Source organism: Equus przewalskii, chromosome 8 (assembly GCF_037783145.1).
Source record: "Equus przewalskii isolate Varuska chromosome 8, EquPr2, whole genome shotgun sequence".
Lineage (NCBI taxonomy): Eukaryota > Metazoa > Chordata > Mammalia > Perissodactyla > Equidae > Equus > Equus przewalskii.
The window spans coordinates 26,595,521-26,609,306 of NC_091838.1; positions in this window are offsets into that span (position 1 = coordinate 26,595,521).

Genomic DNA, 13,786 nt, shown 5'->3' on the forward strand with positions numbered 1-13,786 from the left:
GAAAAAAAAGAAAGAAATCTTCTGCGAGAAAGAATAACTTTTGTTATGAGCAGGAGCACATTTCAACGTGAATGAGTTTTCCCATGTTGTCTGAGAACAGGTCTTCCTAAACAAGAGAGGTAAAAACACTGGACACCTGAATGGGGAAATGGGGAAAGGAGAAAAGGAAACAGATGAGGTCCAACCCAAAAACCTAGAGTTGGGAATAAATGCGATGTGTTAGAACTAGAAAGTAGAGTGCCATGAAAGAGATCAAAGTGTTGTGATGGAGCTGGAGCTGGAGCATGGGAGAAAATGTGTGACTAATGAGTAAGAGTGGGGCTTCACATCAGGTCAAGAGACTGTATTTTATCTAATGAGTAATCAGAATATGCAAAATAAAGTATACGGGAAAGATTTATTTGGAGGGGTGTGTACAGTTGCCTGGATGGTCTATTTAGGGCACTGTTGTGTGCTCAGCAGACTAGATTGAAATCATGTCTTTCTTACTTATCTTTATAATCTCAGCACAGGACCTGAGTGGAAATGGAATAAATACTTATTGAGTGTGAAAATTGAAGTGAAGAGAGATGGATTTGAATGATAGCCATTGGAAAGGAAAAACTCCATACCGGGAAATCAGTTATATTGATGAGAGCCTGGATAAGGATTATGAAGTTTGGAGAAGTCACATAACGCTACGCGTTATGAGCTTTGGAATGGAAATGAGGGAAAACACGATGCACTGAATAAATGAGTCAAACGGCTAAATGGATGGTCGAAGGTAATGTCAGCTGCCATGACTGAAAAACTTCCAGACCTCAAAGAGGTAACAATAAAAGTGTAAGCATAACTAAATGCTAACAAAATAAAGTCCAATGAGGGTTGTGTGGGAAGGGTGCTAAGGGGATGCCCTGTCCCGCGCAGCCATTCAGGAATGCAGACTGACAGAGGATCTGCCCTCCTGCACAGGTGGCTACCAAGATGGCCATCATCCTCCATCTCCCAGAAGAGGAAGATCCAGAGTAGCAGATCACGTGGGAAGTTTTATGGCCTAGGGATATATCGTCTCTACATTCCATTATCTCATCTAGAACTCAGTCATATGTCACACTTAACACCTGCAAAGGATGCTGGTAACTTGCAATCCAACTGAGTAGCCAGGAGGAAAAGGAAATGACTTGGTGAACAGCTCATCCCTTTCTGTCACAGTAGCTAAGGAAGCCAATATATTTTCCCTACAAGAAATGCTAATGGGAATTCTTCAAGCTGAAATGAAAAGACACTAGCAGGAACTCAAAGCCATAAGAAAAAATAAAGAAGACTGGTACAAGTAACTACATAGGTAAATACAAAAGCCGGTATTATTATACTTTTGGTTCGTAACTACTCTTTTATTTTCTACATTATTTAAAAGGCAAGTGCATAAAACAATAATTATAAATCTATATGAATGAGTGTACAATATATAAAGATGTAATCCATGACAATATGGCAATAACAATAAAAAGGGACACAGGAGCAGAGGGTTTGCATACTACTGAAACTAAATTGCTTATACGTTAGTTTGTATACTACTGAAATTAGGTTTTTATGAGTTTAAGAGGTTAATTGTAATCCCCAAGGAGCCACTGAGAATAATTTAGAAATATATACGAAAGAAGAAGAGAACAAAAGTGGCATACTATAAAATTTAATAACTAAATACAAAAAAAGTAGTATCGGAGGAATTGAAGAACAACAAGGAAAAATATTTAAGACATACAGGAAGCAAATAACTACATGACAGAAGTAAATCCTTCCTTATCAGTAATTAATTTCAATGTAAATGGATTAAAGTGTCCTATTTAAAAGGCAGAGATTGGCAGAATGGACCAAAACACCAACAACAATAACAACACGATTCTTCTATATACTGTCCACAAGATAATCACTTTGTTAAGGTACAAAGACACAAAGGGGCTGAAAGTAAAGGATGGACAAAGATGTTCGATGTCAAAAGTAACTAAAAGAGAGCTGAGCTGGCTGTGTTATTATCAGACAAAACAGACCTCAAGTCAAAAAGTTTATAAGAGTCAAAGGCAAGCATTATATATTGATAAAAGATGCAATACATCAGGAAGATAAAACAAATGAAACATACACACACCTAACAGAGCTCCAAGATAAATGAAGCAAAGAATTGAGGAGAGACATAGTTTTGTAATAATACTTGGAAACTTTAATATTTCACTTTCAATAATACACAGAACAGCCAGACGGATAATCAATAAGGAAACAGATGACTTGAACAACACTATAGACAAATTGGACCTGTACAGACACGTGCAGAACACTCCACCCAACAGCAGCATAATGCACGTTCTTCTCAAGTGTATAGGAAACATTCCCAGGGTAGATCATACATTAGGCCACAAAACAAATGTTAATAAATTTGAAAAGATTGAAATCATACAAAGTTCCTTTTATGACCATAATGAAATGAAAGTAGAATCAATAACAGAAGGAAAATTGAACTCAAAAAAATGTGGAAATTAAAAATATGCTCTTAAACAACACTAGGTCAAAGAAAAAATCACAAGGGAAATTGGAAAATACCTTGAGATGAATGAAAATAAAACCACAAACTACCAAAACCTACTCAAAAAAAAACAGAAAATTTGAGTAGACCTAAAACAAGGAAACAGATTTAATCAGTAAGCAAAAGCTTCCTAACAAAGAAAAGCCCCAGATCAGATGACTCCACTGGTGAATTCCACCAAGTGTTTAAAGAAGAATGAAGATGAATCCTTCTCAAACTGTTTCAAAAATGAAAGTGGAAACACATCCTTACTCCTTCTATGAGGCCAGTACTAGGCTGACACTGATGCCAGACAAAGATACTATAAGAAAACTGCAGACAATCATCCCTTATGAACACAGGTGCCAAAATCCTCAATATGATGCCAACAAACGATTCAGCGTAATCTGGAAAGATTATATACCAAGACTAAGTGGGATTTATCTCATTAATGCAAGGGTAGTTCAATATATGAAATCAGTCAAGTTAATATACTTCTTTAATGAAATGAAGGAAAAACCCCACATGATCATCTCAATTGATGCAGAAAAAGCATTTGACAATATTCAACACTGTTTTATGATAAAAACGTAAATAAACTGGGAATATAACTCCACAATATAATAAAGGCCATATGAAAAATCCACACCTAATGTCATGCTCAATGGTGAAAGACTGAAAGCTTTTCGTTTAAGATCAAAAACAGGACAAGGATGCCCATTTTTACCAATTCCATTTAACATAGTACTGGAAGTTTTAGCTAGAGTAATTAGACAAGAAAGAGAAATAAAAGTTATCTAAATTGGAAAATAAGTCCAACTTACACGTATAAAACTCTGAAGAATCCACAAAAAAGGCTGTTAGAACTAGTAAATGAATTCAACAAAGTTGCAGGATGTTAAATCAACACACAATTAATTTAGTTGTATTTCTATGTACGACAATCTGAAAAGAAAATAAGAAAGCAATTGCATTTACAATAGCATGAAAAAGAATAAAATACTTAGAAATAAATTTAACCAAGGGGACACTAGACTTATACACTGAAAATACAAATCATTGATAAAAGAAACTGAAGACACTAAATAAGTGGAAAGACATCCCATGTTCATGTTGTTAAGAAGGTAATATTATCCAAATAATCTACAAATTCAATGCAATGCCTATCAAAATCCCAGCAGAGTTTTTTGCAGATGTGGAGAAACCTATCCTAAAATTCACATGGAATTATGAGAGACTGTGAAGAGCCAAAACAATGATGTCAAAGAAGGACATAGTTGGAGGACACACACCTCCTGATTTCAAAACTTACTGCAGAGCTATATTAGTCAAAACAGTGTGATACTGAAATAAAGATAGACCTATAGGCTAGAAATAGAATTAGAAGCCCAGAAATAAACCCTCACATCTATGGTCAACTGATTCTTGACAATGATGGCAAAATCTTAAAGAATAATAATCTTTGACAAATGGTGCTGAGACAACCGGATTTCCACACGCCAAAGAATAAAGTTGGACCCTTACTTACTTTACACCATATACAAAAATTAACTCACTATTGATCAAGGACCTAAATTTAAGAGCAAAAACTATAAACTCTTAGGAGAAAACAGGGGCAAAACTTCATGAGCTTGAATTTGGCAGTGGTTTCTTAAATATGACATGAAAAGCATGGACAACAACAACAAAAAAGATAAATTGAACTTCATGAAAATTAAAAACTTTTGTGCATCAAAGGACATCATTGAGAGAGTGAAAAGACAGCTCACAGAATGGGGGAAAATATTTTCAAATCATGTATCTGATAAGAGGTTAATATCCAGAACACATGAAAAACTCCCACAACTCAACAACAAAAGGACAATCAACACAATGTTTTAAAAATGGGCACAAGATTTGAACAGGCAGTTCTCCAAAGAAAATATACTAATGGTCAATAAACACATTTAAAGGATGTTCAACATCATTAGTCACTAGAGAAATGGAAATCAAAACCACAATTGATAGTACTTCATACCTGCAAGGATGACTATAATCCAAAAAATGGAAAATTATGTTGGCAAGGATGTGGAAAAAACTGAACTCTTGCTGCTGTGGAAAACAGTTTGCTGGTTCCTAAAACAGTTAAACGTAGAATTATTATATGACTCAGGAATCTTCTCTTAGATACATAGCCAAAAGAACTATAAACAGGTACTCAGATATTTGCATGTCAGTGTTCATAGCAGTGTTATTCACAGTAACCAAAAGACGGAAATAACACAAGTATCCATCAACACATGCATGTATAAACAAAATGTGATATAAAGTGAAATATTATTCAACTACAACAAAGGGTGACATTCTGATGTATGCAACAACATGGATGAATCTTGAAAATGTTATATTAAGTGATATAAGCCACACAAAAGGACAAATATTGTATGGTTTTCCTTGTATGAAATATCTAAAATAGGCAAATTCATGAGAAAGAAAGTAGATTAAAGGTTACTATGGCCTGGAGGAGGAGACAATGGGGAGTTAATGGGCACAGAATTTTCATTTGGGGTGATGAAAATGTTCTGTAAATAGATAGTGGTGATGGTTGCATAACGTTGTAAATGTATTTAGTGTCACTGAATTGTACACTTAAAAATGGCTAAAATGATAAAATCTACTCATATTTTGCCAAATTAAAAAAAATAAAGATACATAAAACTCAAACCTTTATTTTTTTATCACTCAATTCAACAGTCATAAAATTACTCTGTAAAATTGTTTTATAGTTTCCAACAATTACTCATTACGGATCAGTGATAAACGATTCACAGAACGATACCATTTTGTGGACCACTTTCAGTAGCACTGATCTGGAGCAAGACATTTCTCCTTAATAAGCCTGTTTCCTCATATATAAATGGGAAATAATTGCATTGCCTACTTCGTCTGGTTTCACGTGAATGCAATTAGATAATGCATGGAAATTACTCAGCACCCCGCCTGGCACAAAAATCTTTGGCTCTTATTTGTTTGATGATGTTCATTCTTACTTACACATTGTATTCTAAAGTTTAAGTTGTTGACATGTATTTTTTATTAATCCTTAACAAGATTTTTAAACTCAAAGACTGCTCCAGCCATTCTTTTTTGATGTTTGACTTTGCGCTCTATTTCTGGTTAGCATGCACTATACTGCACGGCATTTATTTTTTACATATTTGATATTCACACAGACTACACATTTACTGAAAGCAAGGATCATGTTTCCTCATGACTAAACCACCAGTGCTCAGCAAAATTTCTACCATGAAGTAACCCTCAACAAATGCTTAGTGAGCACAGTGTATAGCCCCACCTCACCAGCTGCGCCCTAAAGTGCTGAATACATTCTTCCACCAAAGATGCCCCGAAGAAGCACGCATGATCTAACTGTAAGCTCAGTTTGGGTTGGTTGTTATCATATTACAATTTGGTATTATTTAAACTATGGCATTAAAGAAGAATCATTTAGAGTGACTCATCCACGAAAAAGTGCCTGTAGCATAGTGTATTCATTGTTCCCTTTACTAAATAGCAGAGCCCATTAACCACCTACGCTCAGCTCCTCACCACAGTAAGGGGGCATGTCCCAGCCTTCACCGTGGCTCCTGAAGAATCTTCGAGACCACAGCAAAGCCAAACCAAGGAACATCAGTATGTGGTTTGGAAGTTTCCTACTCATGGAACTTGAAGCACAAGACTGCGTTCTGAAAAATCAAAGAAACCAAAAACTAAAATTAAAAAACCTCTTGATTTCATCTGTCCCCACTCACATTCCAACCTTGTGCCTCACAAAAAATAAAATAAATATGACAACAATAATAACATTCACGGACCCTGGATAAGTCTGCTTCAGGGAATACAGGTAATGCATATATGGAATATAGACTACATATAAAATATAATGAGTCGTGAAACTGATTAGGCAAATTATTTAAGTTAGTTAAAACCTAAACTAGCTGTCCTTAAATCGATAAAATTCTTCCTTTAATCTTCAGGTAGAAGAGAAATGAGGTAAAGTACCACCTTTTAAAATTTTAAACACTTGGGAATCAGAGAGAGCAAATCTCTTTGACTTTTATAGTGATAAGCACTACTTAAATATAAATGGGAAAATAATTCAGTGGATTTCCAATAGTACCTTTGTTAAGGTGAGGTTATCGAAGGAAAGTTTTAGCCTGAAGAGATAAATTCCAAAAACTGAGAGAGTAGAAGCACCTGTATGTTGGCATCAACGTGCCGTGTAAACGCAGGACCCAGTGGCTGGTTGGGAGAATGTTAAGTGGCTCTGCCTCAACTGTTAACAGATCTTACCTACACCGCCTCCTACTGGTGGACATTTCGGTCGCTCAGTAATCTCATCCAGGTTGAGTACACCAGCGGCTAAAGAGGAAGTGCCTGGGTCCCCTAAATAAAGCTCCAGAAGAGAGTTGCATTATTCCACGATGCTCTTCAACTTGTATTAAAGTTGTGCTCCCCTGGGGTGCAAAGGAGCCTTTATTTTGTGTCAACATATATTTTTACTCAAAGTAATGTTACAGCTGCTTTGTTATGCTGATCCCTAAAACACAGACAGAAAAAGAAGAAAACGACACTCTTTTCTTTTCTCACTTTTTTCCAGCAGTTCAAATTTTTAGTATTTGGTCATAACTGACTTTTCTTTACATGCTTCATTTTCCTAGGTACCAGGCCCAGAGACAATTAAACATAAAATGAAAATATGCTGTAAAAAATCCATGAAAATATTGCTCCAAAATTCTGAATCTACAAATATTCTGGTCATAGCTGGATGTAGAAACTGGAAAAGAACGTATTTAAATGTGAATGACTTAGTAAGTCAACCAAATACTTAAAGCTACATATAGTGTATAGCACTTTAAAGATTTCAGCTTTTTTAGGGTGTCCTTTCCTGCTTTAGGAAGAGGAAGGAAAAATGTTTTCCTAGTCTTTGCTAGGTTTGTTCATTTCAGACCAATGCCTCAATGAAGTTTTAGACATAAGTAGGAGAAACTGCGTGTACAGGACTGATGAATAAAGAACACCCTCCTGTTTTTGAGAACAAATAATAATCAGATTTTGAGAGTTTACCATCACTTCATCTTCTCACTCACCTGAAGATTAAAAGAGAGCCATCCCCACTGTGTCCCAGGTCACCAATGGCCACGTGCTGACCATTGTCATTGACATTGAAGAGCTGCCCTGGGGAGCTGAAGGAGGCTTTACCCCTAGCCTGGCCACTTGATGCCCCAGCATTTTCCAGCTCACATAACTTCTTTGTCCAGATGGAATTATTGTATTATTCATATCTTTTATTTTCTGTATCTTGTGATATTTTGACATCTTAAGAATCTTGCGAGTGAGGACAGACTGGCCTCCCAGGCCTAGCCAGTTCTCAGAGATAGCAAAGGCCTAGGCCAGACCTCATGTTTCATATGCAAACTGACCAATCCTGAATCCATATCCCTAACGACTTCCTTTATCTAACACTCACACACCAAACCAATATATCCCCTGCCCTAAACCATCCCAGGGTCAGGTACCAGGCAACTAGAGACCACCCCTACAGCCTAAAGCCTGTCAGAATTATTCAAACTAGCCAATTCTAAACTGCACCTTGCCTTTCCCACAGAAACCCCAAAAAAGGCTCTGAGCTAGGCTTTTCCTCACTCCTGCTTTGGCTCCTGACCCAAACTGGTGCTTCCCTGTGGCCCTGTGTGGCGTGGCATACTCACTTCTCTTGGGAAATGTAAGTAAGAGATTCTTCTTTCAATGGCATTGACCTCTCCAAGTCGTAACTCAGTCACTTCTATAAATTAAAATCCCACAGGTACAAATGAGACGAGCATCAGAATTGATGCATACGCAAACACCATTCTTCTGGGCTGTTTTGCTTTACCATTTTTGGGGAGACAAGCTACACCTTAAAATTAATTAGAAGGAAACAAATATATGCACAGATTTGTTAAGAAAAAATAGAGCCTGTTAGCATTGCTTTGCTTTTGGCCTTCAGAAAGCACTTAATTAGCCGTCATTTTATTTCAAGAGCCTTTCCCTAAAACTTGTCTGAATTGCCAGGTAAGATAGCTTTCAAAGTGAAAATCTATAGCTTCCCAGTGAAATTATTGTAACAGCCAGCTGTTCAGGATTGTGCTCTGTTGAGTGGCTTCTGCACGCTTTCTGATTAGAATGTAGTATAAGCCTCATTGTTCTCCACTAACCCAAGATGTCAGAACAACGGTTTAATGGAGAGCTGAGCTTTAAATCATTCACATTCTTTAAGCTTTTGTGTAAGACATAGCAGGCCCTCTGCTGGTAGCAATAATTGATTGTATTATACTGTAGAGCACATCCTTTACCAAAGGCAGATACTGTCTATGGCAGTGATTCCTAACATTCATTGTGCAACAGAACCTTCTAGAAATATTGATGGCCATGTTCCTCTGCAAGATGTTTGGTTTAAGTTAATCAAAAATTCAAACACTGAGATAATTTAAGAATTCTCTTGGATGATTTTAATGTTCAACCAGAGTTGAGAATGATCATCTGTATGGTATCATCTTCTAGTCCTCAGTACCTGCAGGGACACTATAAAATCTGGAACTCTATCCCCATTTAGCAAGACAGATTTCACAAGACTGCATACATCGAATAGCAGAAACTTTTATAAAAGAAGAAAAGCAGTACTGCTTAGTGAACAGTGCATTGGAGTAGCGCTAGGAATGTTGATCCCAAGTCACCATCTACCTGCTAAGAGATTCTGGATAAATCATTGCAATCCTCCATCTGCGTAAGATTCACCTGTTAGGGTGGAGCTTTCAAAGGAAATGAGATTGGGAATAAAAAAGAAAAGTATAAGTAAGATTATATTAATTAAGGGAGAGTAAATCATTATTACTGGCCTAGTAAAATTTAGTGCTCTGTTAAATAGTTTATTTAGAATTAGAGAAAATATCCTAGACAAATCCATTAGTGTTTATGGGCAAAAGAGACAGGCTCATGATGCATAACCACGTCCTCATTTATTTACCATTCTTCAAATCTTTGTATGGCTCCTTGATCCCATACATGGCAGTCAATGAAGCTGTTTTCAGTGAACCATGACATGATAATCACAAAGAAAAATGTCCTTATCACTCTATCTTTTGTTCTAAATAAAATATACTTGAAATGCTTTGGAATTCTTTCTTGCTTTTCTTGATAAAAAAGAGGATGACATCTTAGATGGTAGATGTATTGGTTCTTCTTCTTTTTTTTTTTTTTGCAGGGAAAGATTCACCCTGAGCTAACGTCTGTTGCCAATCTCTCTCTTTTTTTTTTTTTCTCCCCAAAGCCCCAGTGCATGGTTGTATATCCTAGTTGTAAGTCCTTCTAGTTCTTCTATGTGGGACACCACCACAGCCTGGCAACTGACAGATAGGTGCTGTGGTTCCATGACCAGGAAGTGAACCCTGGCCACCCAAGCAGCAAGGGTGCCAAACTTTAACCGCTAGACCATCAGGGCTGGCTCCAGTGTGTTCTTTCTTTATATTTCTACACAGATTGTTTGACTTCTCTAATCGACCAGTATCACTTCACTATCCTCCATGGGTTTTTTGGAATAGCTTCTAATTGAGTAGAATCTGGAAATTTGACAAACAGATTCTCTCTGTTTAGATCATTAATAAAGATGTTAACTAAAATCCAACAGTGAAATCATGGGACCCTGATGTTCATGATTATACTTCATGCAAGCCTTTGAGTAGATGTCACATCACTTTTTATTGGGCTCAAAAGGCATTTAATGTTTCTGACATGAAACTCCTGAATTATTTCAGAGAAATGAGGTAAGTTCACTAGGTGAAGAGATTGAATCTTCATTATCAATGAACTTTCTATGTGGATTCTCTCCCTCTCCTCTCCATTAACAAAATAGCCAGGAATGACTTTAAATAAACGGGAGAGAGGGAGGTCCCAGGGATCTTTCTTTGAGTAATCATGATCTCTTCTCTGATCATCTTTGGAAAGAATAATTTTCATCTGATATGCATGGTTTAGGTATAATCCAACTTGAGGTCAGAAGTATGGATGAGCTGATTCTCAAGGTATTTTCCAGATCTGCAATCTATAGGCTTATATTAGTTATCTCTTCTACATATTTGCATATTTTATTTTGAAGCTGTTTCCTCAAAAAAGGAGGAATCACTCAAACCACTATGACCCATCACTTTTTAATCACATGTGTGACATGGCAGTTGTGGCTCAAAGTGTTTGGTTATGTTCTAAGAAGTGATTTCTCACACTAGACTATATCCTTACTTTCAGCTCTTGTTACCAGGCTATCCGGTGATTGATGGGAACTTTTAAAAAGAAAATCCAGGTAAGAGGTTTATGTATAGAAATCTAAGAATTATGGAAATTATGTGGTCTGATTCCATCAATGCCTCTTAAATAGTTATTATTTTAAAATTAATTTCTCAATAAAAATATATCTTAAAACATCAAGTACCAAATAGGGAAAAACAAGAGAGAAAATCATTTGACTAGCTGTAAAAAATAGTTAATATTTATTGAGCACTTACTTTATACCTAGATCTGACTTAGGAACTTAAGAAAAATTCTGTCATTTAATGAAAGCTACAAAGAGTGATTTTTAACCTCTCTATTGAAGATAAAGTTTAATCTTGCTTTTTCTCTGCTTTGATCTGTTACATAGTCACTTAACTGGGTTGAAAAATCAACCCAATCCATCAGTTTTTTAAAACTAGATTCACTACGTTTTACTAAGTTCTCTGGTATTAATCTGCATTAACCTTGCATCAATCTGAACTTTTGTTAGGTGAGCCATACCCTGTTCACTTCCAAGTTCCATTTTTATTTGCTGGAGCAACTTTTTATCTTTGTCACATATCCCCTTTATTTGGGACCCCTTTGCCTTTTATTCCTATGTATGTGTTATCACTGTAATACATTTTATACACATATAATATATAATATATATATGCTGCAGTGACATGGAAGAGTTGACCTAGAGGAAGGCAAACAGAAACAAATTCAAGACTCTTTTGTTGAAGACTTATTTATCCTTTGGGAAATCTACTACCACCCAATTTGATTAGTTGCTGCTTAGCTTACATTTGAGAGCATATTAATCTGTAACGTTTAAACTTCCAGACAAGGGAATACACAAACTGTTAAATAAAAAAAAACGTGAAAATTTACTGTTAAACGTCCCTGCTAAACAGCTTGTTTGGCCTGGAAGAGAATAATGGGAAATGAGCATAGAGGCAAGGAGAACTGAAATGCTCTGATTTGGTACGCTAATACGGTCATAAGTGAATAATAAGTCAAACAAGAATTAAAGAGACTCCATTTCCTCCCCAGAAAGTTCTAGAAGGAGAGGAATGAGCAAGAGTCCAGAACAGAGGTTGTTGAGAAAAGACAGAAGAATTGAAAGAAACATGGAGAGAGTAATTTTTGCAAAATGATTTTTTCTTTCCAGTGTTTGGCAAATGCCTGACATTCTTCTGGTTTAATCTTATTATTGAAATGGTTCTTGTTCTAGCACGGATCTGCATTATAATTAGGGAAACATAATGTACTCTGAAGCAAAACCATCATTTCTCTCTGTTAGCCAACAATATAATCTTCAGAAAATGTCAACTCAGTTAAGTGACATGGATTGCGCTAATTCAATTGGATAGAGTAAGGTTAATGGACACAATTTTATAGAACAAACAACAAAACTGTCAATTTGTCAAATGTAGCATTCATAACGAGGTTCCTAAAGTGAAGCACTTTATAATGCTTGAATCAGATACCACAATAGCAAAGAAATACATCACAGCTCCAAAGAATAAAAGTACCTTCTAGAGCTTTCTATTCAAAGTGTGGTCCACAGACCAACAGCATCAGCATCACTTCGCTTGAAGCTTGTTAGAAATGCAAACCTCCTGAGCTCAAATTTGCCTTTGAACAAGTTGCTCAGGGGGTTTTTAAGCATGCTAGAGTTTGAGGAGTGCTGAGTTAGAACACGCGGTATACTACAAGGGAGTGAAAGGCATGGAGGGAAAAAGATCCTCTAACAACCTTTTTATCCTTTTAAATTGGAACATGTCTTATTTATCTTTGTATCACATATATCTAGCAGTATCTGGTATATAATAAGCAATCAAATGTTTGTTGAATGAATAAATTCGTAATGAATCTCTTTTAAACTCTCTCAGGCAGAAGCAAGCTTAGAGAGATGCTGACAGAGAGGCTGTTTAAACCATCCAGCCTGGTATTTTGTTACAGCAGGGCTAGCAAAGTAACGCGGGTAGAGAACCCCACCTGTAAGAGATTTCCCCTCAGCAGTTTAAAGACACCTCCTAAAGCTATGAAGAAGTTGGCTCTAAGGAAAGTGGTTGTTCCTGTCTTTTCTCTCTGGATTCTTTACTGTTTTTTCTTTATCATACTATAGTTTCACCATATTCTAAATGTAGATATTTTTATATTTTGTTTAGGACTCTTGTGTTTCTTGAATCTAAGGATTATCTTCTAGCGATTTTTAAAAATTATTTGTCACTCTGTCTTCAAATGTATCTTTTTCCCCAATCGTTCCTAGTTTCTTCTTCTGGACTCTAGTTACACACATATCAAAACTTATTCTGGGGCCGGCCCCGGGGCTGAGTAGTTAAGTTCACGTGCTCTGCTTCAGAAGTCCAGGGTTTCGCCAGTTCTCATCCTGGGGGCGGACATGGCACCACTCATCAGGCCACGTTGAGGCGTCATCCCACATGCCACAACTAGAAGGACCCACAACTAAAATATACAACTATATACTGGGGGGGATTTGGGGAGAAAAAAGCAGGAAAAAAAAAAAAAAGATTGGCAACAGTTGTCAGCTCAGGTGCCAATCTTTAAAAAACAAAAAAAGGAAAAACAACCTTCTTACTCTGTCCTCCATGCATGCAACTTTCTGTCATATTTTTATTCTGTAAATCTCGGGTATATTTGAATAATTTCATCAATTGTATAGCCTAATCTGCTACTGATGAGTCCATTTAATTATTTTAAAAGCTAGATGTTTTATTCCTGCGTTGTATTTTTTTTAACTTTTCTTTTTTTCGCACTTTTATTCTTTTCTTAGGTCTTAAATCCTTCTTCTTTTATTTTAAATTATTTTCAATAGGTTTTTTAATCATCTTTTTAGTCTGTTCCTATAATAACAAGCCGTTGGAGTGTGAAATCTGCGGACTTTGCTCATGGTGA